Source organism: Polypterus senegalus, chromosome 1 (assembly GCF_016835505.1).
Source record: "Polypterus senegalus isolate Bchr_013 chromosome 1, ASM1683550v1, whole genome shotgun sequence".
Taxonomy (NCBI): domain Eukaryota; kingdom Metazoa; phylum Chordata; class Cladistia; order Polypteriformes; family Polypteridae; genus Polypterus; species Polypterus senegalus.
The window spans coordinates 48782460-48793440 of record NC_053154.1 but is presented as its reverse complement, the minus strand read 5'-3'; positions in this window follow the sequence as shown (position 1 = coordinate 48793440).

The following is a 10981-nucleotide window of genomic DNA, read 5'->3' as shown; positions in this document are numbered from 1 at the left end:
ATATATGGAGGGGCGGATGGATGGATTTTGAAATGTTCAGGTAGAAAAAAAGGTGACAAATAAATATGGTGACAGCTCGAGATCACCAATGCAAAGAGCAGTTATATCATACTTTACTATATTTTAAAAATTACATTTAATTGTACGATGCCTTCATCTATGTGGTGGGCTGGTGCCCTGCCCAGGGTTTGTTTCCTGCCTTGCGCCCTGTACTGACTGGGATTGGCTCCAGCAGACCCCTGTAGTTAGGATATAGCGGGTTGGATAATGGATGGATGGATGTCTTCATCTACTCACTCTCACAATCCTAACTATTCTATGTACAAAGCTAAAGGAGACAGACAATTCAGCGAGTGGTTATACGACACAGGGTGGGGTGAAATCTCTAATAAAAACACTGTGCTTAGCCATTTGCAGGTATTTGCATGCCAAGGTTTCCTGATGCCATCACGCCCACTACACTCACTGAATCCAAATTCCTGTATGTCTATGAGACTCAGGGAAATGTTTTTTTCTTCCAAAGAGATAAAAAAAATTATGGAATTCAAAAAATGTCCACATGCTCAATCTTCAAAAACAACATAAGGAGTAAACCGCATGACACTGCGCACTGCAGCAGAGTGATAAATGGGGATGAGAAATTCACATCCAGTCCTCAGGTGATCAACAGGTCATATCCCTAAGCAAAATTCCTTTTCCACTTTAACATTGTGCTTAATAGTAAAGAGGTATATTGGACAAAAAATTGTTAAGGTAGCACATGTGCCCTCTCATAGAACCCCCAGTTCAAATTCTACGCCTGCTTGTATGGAGTTATCACGTTGTCCCCACATTAGCAAAAACACATGTCGTAGTTGTGTGGGCGACGGGGGGATTGAGGGAATGGGGACTGCCCAGGGCTGTTGTTTGCCTGGCACCAAGTGTTCCTGGGATATCCTCTGCTTCTCCACTGCCCTGAATTGGATAACAGTCTGTTATGTTGTATAATAATTACGTTGAATCTGATCGAGAGGTCTGTGCAAATACATGTGGGAAAGTTGCAAGCTCAATACATTAATGCATTATTTCAGAAAGATCAAAACATCACCACTTATATTAGTATTTTATTTCCGTTCATCCATCCACGTACTTTCTAAACCCACTGAATCTGAGTCAGAGTCCCAGCGAGCCCAACCTTGTCACGACTAGCATTGGGCACAGAGTAGGAACAAATGCTGAAGTGGGGCACAGGTTTGTAGCAGAGTTTTATATTATACAGCATAAGTGTAGCAAAGGGTGATGGGGCCCTCCCAAAATATACTTTATAACAGATCCAACTGACTAATCATATACAGAGTTAGGATTCACTTGAAAATTTGACCAATTTTGACAACAAACAAAGCTCACTTATCTTTCCAGTAATTTCTCCAAAACAACATTGAACCAAGATTTGAGGGTCCCTAAAGTCCCACACCTCCAGTTGGTAATTTATGACATGTCTGTGATACTGAAGAAAAACCTTCTAACATTATTATACTTTCTTATCCATCTATCCATTAACCAACCCGCTATATCCTAACTACAGGGTCACGGGGGTCTGTTGGAGCCAATCCTAGCCAACACAGGGCGCAAGGCAGGTAACAAACCACAGGCAGGGTGCCAGCCCACCACAGTACTTTCTCATCCCCTCCACCAAAATGAACTTCTAGCTAACAGCATGCTTAACAGCAGGACTAATTTCGAAGAGTGTCACAAACAGCTTCTTGTAAAGTGGGAGCACTAGCACCACCTACAGCACAGACTCTACCTTCCTGACATTGTTAGCCAAGCTAGAAGTCGTCGTGATTAGAGGCCTTTCAGGTAGACCCGTCAAGGAAATAAGCCATCATCTTCACTAGAAAAAAAATTTGAACTCAAGTAAGAGCAGACAGACAATACAAAATTAAGAGATGGTACCTGTAAATATTTCTATTTATGGAACTTAAAATAACACCCCAAAAAGACCCTGGGAGCATCCTGAAGAATTCCTTGAATGACTAGTGTAATAAGTGTATAAGTTTAATATGTCACTGTGCTCTGTGCAAATATCTCATTTTGGCCAGGGAGTTCTCACCACTTCGCAAAATGGCCGGCCAAAGTAGCATATACACTGGTCATTTCTAGTAATTTGGACTTTGGCCACACCTCACAGCCAAAATGCGAAATGGCTGGCCAATTCGGGAACTGGCAGAACTTCAGGTTTTGGGCGTAACATTTATAAAAGGCAAAGCTCTCACTGACTCATCACTAATTCTCCCACTTTCCATATAGATATATATATATATATTTTTTTTTTCTTCTTCTTTTTTTTTTCAATTTTGGGTGCCGCAGCGAGTGGCAGCCATTCCAGCAGCTCCGTGTATGACTTTATCTTTTTACCTTTTTTTTTCTATTTTTCTCTATTTCACTGATACCACTTTCTTTTATGTGGAATCACTCCCTGGACACTTTTACTATTTTTACTACTTGACATGGATTTTTACACACCGAGACTCACCTATTCAAATAGTCAACTTAAAGCACTGAGAAGAAATGCCCACGCAGGTGTGATTCCCTGTTTACCTGACGAGGTAAGAAGATGATATCAGGGCAGCCGAGCCGGCGCAAAGATAAAAGATAAGATAAAAGCCAAGCAGCTTGAGAGAAAATGGCTTTATAAACAGTATCTATCTATCTATCTATCTATCTATCTATCTATCTATCTATCTATCTATCTATCTATCTATCTATCTATCTATCTATCTATCTATCTATCGGTGGAAAGCTGAAATTTCATTTGCTCATTCCATTCAGTGTACTTACTGTACAAAAGTTAGGTATGTTTCATGTCCTATTGCAACACCCAAGGTGGGGAAACGGGTGTACCCCCTAAACTGTACATATAGATAGGGGAAACCCCTCCTCACTATTTCTGTGGCTTCTAATATACATAGGAAGCCCAAATTTCCCATGCTCATCCTTTACACTGTACTTGCAAATGTTAAGTATGTTTAATTTCGCGCCATGACCCGTAACAAACTTTCGAAAATAACGTCTTCTTTTTGGCGGTTCCCACCATTATGCCATAAGGAACTTTTGGAACTGACCTCTCCTTTTGGCGGTTTCATTCCTTATTTCCATTAACAGATGATTTATTTCACAGCAGAGACGCACCCCGGTTCCCCTTCCTTTTTCCGCACGGCCGCTGTCCGCGCACCTACCACGTGGTTGGCTCCCTGCCTAAAAATGTGCATTTCTCAAACTCAACATTTACAATCATAAATTACAATCATCAAATTCACTCTCAATATTAAAATAAACCTATGACAATTACATTGACAATCATGTTATGGTTATTTTTAAAATGTTTCCTTTTCTTTTTCATAACTTCTTTGACACACTACTTCTCCGCTGTAAAGCGTGGGTATTTTGCTAGCACTTTATAAATCTGTCTTTTTCTACTCACATGCACAGATGACACATTTAGCACAGGGGCTCATCATTTAGAGCTAATAGGCAAGCATTTTAAGACAAGTTAGGGACAACTGCAAAATGGGCAGTCACACTGAGGACTGTTGTATACTGTTTTTTGTGTGTCAAAGTCAGCATGAAACTGTATCCTCTTTTGCCTTGTTTGGAATGGTATGATTCACCTAAATGGGGGCCTGCACATGAAGAAAGAGTATAAAGCCTTGGCACGCCTTTGAAGCCGATGGATGGATGGCAGATAACATCATTTGATCCTGAAAATCCTTCCAATGCAGAGAAGGAAATGGCAGACGCTGCACATCGGGCCCCCACTCCTGAACTGGGTTTTTCCATTGGCTTCCTTCATCTGTTATGCAGTGCAAGCCATTAATAAAAAAAGTGAAGTTATTTCTTCTATGTGATTTCTTACCGGCGCATCACTAAGGGAGGGGTATCGTCTTTTAATGTCATATCTATATAGATTTCTGTCCTGGGTGTGATGTTAATCTGTATCCAGCCCTGCATGTAGGCCCTCCAACCTGCAGTGAAAAACCTGGGGGGTTGGCGGCAGAATTGGCACTCCAGCCACCATAAAAACCCTCACACTGGTCCATTCCATCTGAACTAGTGTGGTGCTCAGGTGTCACCCGTTGCACGGCTGCATTCAGGTCCTAATCTGGGATTCTGAGTTGATTTGTCATGTGGTGGTTGTGGCAATGCGCGGTATAAGCGTGTGCTTCTAACCTCTAAGCTCTCTCTCTCTATATATAGATTTGGGTTACGTAAAACGCCGCAATTACAAAAGAACTCATTCCAACAAGGGAGCTAACGCCCCTGCTGGATCCAACTAGTAACTCTTATCTTCGACAAGCTCAATCCTTGATTGTTCTTGGTGGAACTTTCTTGTAAATCAATATGCAATGGGGATTTTTGCAGCTTACGTAAAAAAATTTTTAAATCTGAGCTGCTGCTAAAGATGGCATATACCAAATGTATGTTTGCAACAGCAGGGACACTGAAGGAGGCAAATTAATTAAAATAAAGGAGCAAAACAAAGAAAATGGAAGTCAGTGTCTCTGCAAAGCCACATCATAATTAAGTCTGTAAATGCTTACGTCTGCTGTCTTGAATGTAACAGGAACCAGGCTTGCCTACCTTCTTCTAAAGTTTCCAGAACCTTCTAATCTCAGTTGGTTCCTGTTTAGAGTGTTCAATTCATGCTAATGTGAGAGCTTCTCAGTGTGTGGCAACCTAATATCTTTAGCTTGTCATTATGCACCCTGAGTTGGTGTCCCTAATCCTTGACATGATTAGTTAGGGGGCTTGGTAGTTGTGTTGCAGTAAGGCTTTGCCACTGTCTAATATGATACCCTTAAGCCAATTGGTTCTCAAACTTCTCTTGTTTGTGTCGCACTGTAAAACATACGAAAATTCTGTTTTTCCAGGTGGGATCCAACTTGGATTTTCTCGCTATTTTCAGGGCTATCCCCCTGTAATTTCTCTCCTTGTAAGAGCTGATTCATTACTTCCATAACGTTCGTGGCGCACCAAGCCACCTCTTGTGGCACACCATTTGAGAACCACTGGCAAATTAAGCGTGCATGCACGCCGTGACACAAAGCGTGCACATTGTCAATGACCTAAATGCATTGACATTTGTTCCCATTTGACTGTGGCTTCGATATTCTTGAAGTCAGTAGGGTGCAATGTTTGGTCAGTGTCACATACCTAACATTTTTACAGCAGAGAAAGTGAATGATTATTTAGTGAAAGATGTCTATGCTTGACAAGTCTGCTGATGGAAGAAGAGTTGTGTCTCTTGTTACTGGCTTTAGGAGGGAAAACAAGGAGAAGGCAGAGTGTCCATGTTTCCTTACATGCTGTTTTGTCTAGTGATATTTGTAGTTTCATTCCATGAATATGACATCATCTGAGTATCGCTGCAGCCTCAGAGAAAGAAAGTGCCTATATCACCTTAGTTCTTCCACCAGCTTCTTCTCAAAAATTCCCCATTTTGGTCACGTGGTGACACAATCACATCATCACATCAGTTAGGAAAAATTCTAGTTACAGTATGAAGAGAAAACCTAGCATGCCTGAGCTGCATGAGGGAGCATATCACTGTGTCTGATGTCATTTTGGTCGCGTGGCCTTCATGACCAGCATGGACACGTTAAGTATAAACCAGGCCTTACAGTTCCAGTAGAAGTCAGGCACCTGCTTACTCACTTCAGGGAAGAGAGTTGTCCTTTATTGCAGCTTGTTGAAGAGGGGGTCATGTAATCCAAAAGCCTCAAGTTTGGATGATGCTGCTGCTACCATCTTAAGGAGGGTGAGAAGTTGAAAGGCAAATGTTGCCCTGATCAACTTTCTGAGAAGAGAAAAATGGTGCCATGACCCGGAGTCACTCAGGTGAACCTGGGACAGTTTGAGTGAGTGTAATAGAAACATCTTTCATACATCCGTTCTTGTGTATTTCATATTTTTAGAGTTAGGGATTCTGTTTTTGTGGTTCTTTTATAATTTTGATTTATTTTAGGAAAGTTTAATTTTATTATCGTCTTTTGTTGGGTGCTCTGCCTCTGTTGTGTTGCTGACATCAAAGGATGTGATGCTATAAATAAGGTGGCAGACTCACTATTCCTTGGTGGATGAAACTAAGTCTCATTATTCTCTGTATAGTTAGAGTAAATTCCCAACAGGCCCTATCATTAGGTGCTTCCTGGCTCTTTTGACCTTTTGTTTTGTCTTGACTGCTGAATAATGTCTTGCCAGGTTATTTTTGGTCTCATAGTTTTGACCTTTGGATTTTGTTATAATTTATTGTTAACTAGCTCTTCCCCATGGCTCCGCTTGCGTAGTAGTGGAGAAGGACAGTGAGGAGGGCTCACTGACAACTCCTGATGTCACGCTTCCCCCTCCCCTCAGCCCGCACCCTGTTTTGGATTAGCGCAAATATATCAGTCCGGCAAGCAAACTATGATTCTTAGTGCGATGACAGAAGATGCAAAATCAATAAGAATGTTCAAGCAAATTCTATAAAAAAACCTGATCTAAATCTGTTAAGTAGTTCTCTCGTTCGCTAGCTAAGCAGAGGTAAGGTACGCCCCGACGCTGCTGCGTGAGTATGGAGGCCCCCGTCCCACTGCATGTCTCTCAGATTCATGTAAATAAATCAGTACCGCAAGCGAACTATGATATACAGCGCAAAGAGAGAAGTCGCAAAATCAACTGGAATGTTCAAGAAAATTCTAGAAAAAAACCTGATCTAAATCCGTTAAGTAGTTCTCTACTGAAAAGCAGACAGACATACAGACAGACGTTGGTTTTTATATATTTAAAGCTTTTTTTTATTTTTATTAATTTTATTACAATCCATACATAGCAATCAACTTTTTACAAAAAAAAAAGAATTATGTTAAGAACAGATCGATCCCCACCCCTGAGAGAGAGAGCAAGCCAAACGGTGTAAAATTTAAATTTGTAAACATACCTAAGTTAATAAATTCTCTGTGCTTTATAAACTTATTTTTAAAATATTACTGATTAGATCTTGCCATGTTTTGAAAAAAGTCTGTACAGATCCTCTAACTGAGTATTTGATTTTTTCCAACTTCAAATAATATAACACATCAGTTTCCCAGTGACTTAAAAGAGGAGAGTTTGGGTTCTTCCAGTTTATCAGAATAAGTCTGCGTGCCAAGAGTGTAGTGAATGCCATCACAATTTGTTTGTCCTTCTCCACTTTAAGCCCCTCTGGAAGAACCCCAAACACAGCTGTTAATGGGTAAGGAGGGATTGTGAGTCCATATATATTTAAAGTTTATCGTCTCCCGGTCATTTGGTGTGTTATAACTGATGGAAGACATGAGTGTTCTCCCATATTGAAGCCCAATTGACCACTGGCCTAAGTAGTTCTTCTTCTTCTTCAGTTCTTTTCCTCATTCCCAAGGCCCCACGTTTAAGTGTCTTCTGTCACCCTGTTTGGTTGCACTCCAGTTTGAGGAGATATCAAGAACATTCTTCAGCTTTCATAATATTAAGCACAAACTGGAAACTAACTCATAATAAAGTGGGTGGCAAACAGAGCACAAGTCAGGGATGACAACTGGACATTTTATGTTAACTCATCAACATTCATGAGCAAGGTGGAACCTTCAACCAAAAACACAAAGGCAAACAAAAAGCCTTAAAGCCAGTTTTAGAACAAACTGAAATGAGACCACTGCTTGAATCGAGTGATAGTTTTGACAGTGAAACTGACACCTGCTTGGTAGATCCCAACCTGCCATTTTTCAACAATGTTAACATTTGATGTTGGCGTCACACTACTGCTGACATCAGTTGATCATGATTATCTGAACTATGTGCGATTTGTTGATGATAGTCGGTTGGAGAACATGAAATGATTTGGTATGCTGAGCAGTGTCAGAAAACTCACAGAAACCCATTTGCTTGTCACAGTCGCTGGCAGCCTGGGGTTTTTCAATACTGCAGGGCACTGTGGGTAAACCAGTCCAGAGATTGTTACAGATACTCATTCACAACATTATGAGTGAGTGTCATTTTTCACTCCTTATGAAATACCTGCACTTCACTAATAACGATGACTAGGATGAAGCCAATCACCCAGCACTGAGACTGCACGAATGGTGGAATGTGCATCAAGCGGTCATCATAAATATTCAGATGGTGTTCCCAATTGTGACAGAAGTGTCATGGTTACAAGCGAAGACTGTCATGGGTATAGTATATTGAATCCAAACAACCATGATTCGGTATCAAGTTCCACAAGCTGTATGAAGCAAGCTCTGGGCACATCTGAAACTGTGCTAAACACTGGTGATGGGCCAAGTAGAATGGCAAGTACAGTCAATATGGCATCTCAACAACATCTGTGCTGTCACTGGTGGACCCTTTGCTTGATCAAGATTACTGTATAATGATGGACAGTTTCTATACCTCACCTGAACTGCATCGAGACTTTACTTCAAAGGAAAACTGATGGAAACTGCACTTTACAACCAAACCATCATGATATACCCAGTGACTCCAGTCACATGAACATGTCAAGCTGCAACGTGGTGCAGTAGGTGTGTGGCAAAAAGACTTCAGTCAATTGGGAGGACAAAAAGAGCCATCTGCCTTCTAAGAACTGTTTGCAATGCAGGAACTGTCAGCGTTTGTGTCGGTGGGTAATGTGGAAGTCACTATGCCTTGCGTTGGGGTAGGTTACAATGACACAATGGATGATGTCAATCCTGCATCTCAGACACTGATATTCAGCCCTGTTTACCGCAAACAACAGAAAAAAAATTATAAAAAATCTTTCGACATCTTCTTGAGTGGTGCCTACGTGCATTGGCGACTCTTTCAAAACATGTTACATGAAGCGCGTGTACTCAATCTGCATCAGTACAGCAGTGAACACTGGACATACCTTTCCTACTGTGGGGTATGTCATGGTTTTTCTTTTCTGTCGCTCATATGATCATAATTTATGTAATTTTAAAATTAAAACACAGAGCGCTGGCTACATATACACAAATTTGTGTACCCAAAAATAAGATTATATTTCTTTGATCTACTGATAGTATTTTCTTTTCTCTTCAGATCTTTCAAGTTATCCTTTCTAAGGCCAAGTTTACCAAGAAGCCGTTGGCTATGTATACAACTTTCACATCAGAAATGGTGAGCTTCGTCATCACTCTTTCAGTATGGCTGCCTTTCAAATATGTGGTCATGAGCCTCTCCCAGAAAACTGTGGCTTGCTCCTTGTAGTTTAAAGTCAACAGCGTCCTCAAGCGAAGGAGGACAAACACCTTGGGTCTTGTCTACAAGTGTCAGTAAAAGTGATTGGGTGAGTGCCTAATGACTCCATGCATTGATGGAATTGTACTGTAACGTCCAGGTGAAGTGGAGGCCATGTCCTTGCTTTCATGTCCCTGATCTGTCCTCTCCTATGATCTCCAGCTCAAGTACTGTAAGTGAGTGAAACAATGAGATCGTGCTTACAAGTGGCTGAAATGTGATTCCAGAAGAACAGGGGATTAGCTCAGTAACACAGGGACGGATGCTACTTTGAATTAAGAGGAGCCTGTTAAGGTGATTTAGGCCACAGGGAACATGCCAGGCACAGTTCACTAGGAGAAAACCTAACGGCAGAGCCAGGACACGCTGGTGGAATTCTATTTCTCACCAGGCCACGGATCATCAGAGAATCCTCTAGGGCAGTGCTTCCCAAACTCGATCCTGGGGACTCCCTGTGGCTGCAGGTTTTTGTTCCAACCAACTTCCGTTTCTCATTGGACTCTTAGCCTAATTAGGTGAGTTTTTGGAGTCAATATATAGAAATTACAAACTAAGTTTGGTAGATTTTTATTAAAATGTAATTAGCAGTTATATTGGGAAGATGTAGTTTTTTAAATCATTAACAGTATTTTCAACCTAATTTTCATTCTGCATTTCCTGGTGTTCTGGTTATTTAATTGATTATTTATTAATTTGCAGGCCTGACACTGAAGTCGCTGCTGCTTTCATTATCCCGGTTGTCTGCTGTGCGGGTTGTAAATTGTAACTATTAGGGTTAAATTAAGGGAGCAAACTACACAGAAAAAGGGGAAAATAAAAGGAAAACAACAAAAGAGAGTTAAGCATTTATAGCTTTAGACAAAAACAGAAATATTTCTAAATGTCTTATAAATGTGAAAACTGTTGTGTTTTTCTGAATGAAGAATAAGAGAAGAGTAAAAAAAAAAACACCAGCTAATTAAATGAGATCATTTATTATCGACTATTCTCACCGATTGTGAATCTGGTTGGAACAAAAATGTGCAGCCACAGTGGGTCCCCAGGATCGAGTTTGGGAAGCACCGTTCATAAGGAGCATTAGTTTGCTGTTGAGCAAGGGGTGACCTGGTCTGTTCAGCTCAGTGTATCACCACCAGGACCCCCACTAGAAAAGTAGGTGGGGTAAATAATCACCCATTTGGTGTCTCCCAGTATCACATTATAGAACCCACAAAGACAACAGTCATAAATGCCTTGAGATGTCAAGCCAGAGTTAAAAGACCAGTTAAAAATGAAAAATATTCTAAAGAAACCAGTACAATTCTGACATAACCACTCTATCTGGCTCACAAAGGATGGTGGCTAAGGATCTGCACTGGGACCCTCAAATCCCCGTTAGTGCTAAAGGAGATCCTACTTTGTAGAGGCCCCTGAGCAAGGCCCTTAACTTGTGCTCAGATCCTGCAAACACAAACAAATTCCTAATACAAGAAACTATGAGGTGAAATAAAGAGCAAAACAAAAACCCAAACATTATTCTGTCATAATCAATACTGTGTAGAAATAAAAGAAAACAGCAGTGTTGAGCTGCCTTATCCACCAAATCACTATTGTCAACGCATGAGTGCCTCACAGGTGTGTCTCTGTCTAAAAATACAGGCTAGAGGTTTGGGGTGTGACACCACCACACATGCAATTTGTTTTCTTTAGAATGAAGGACAACATC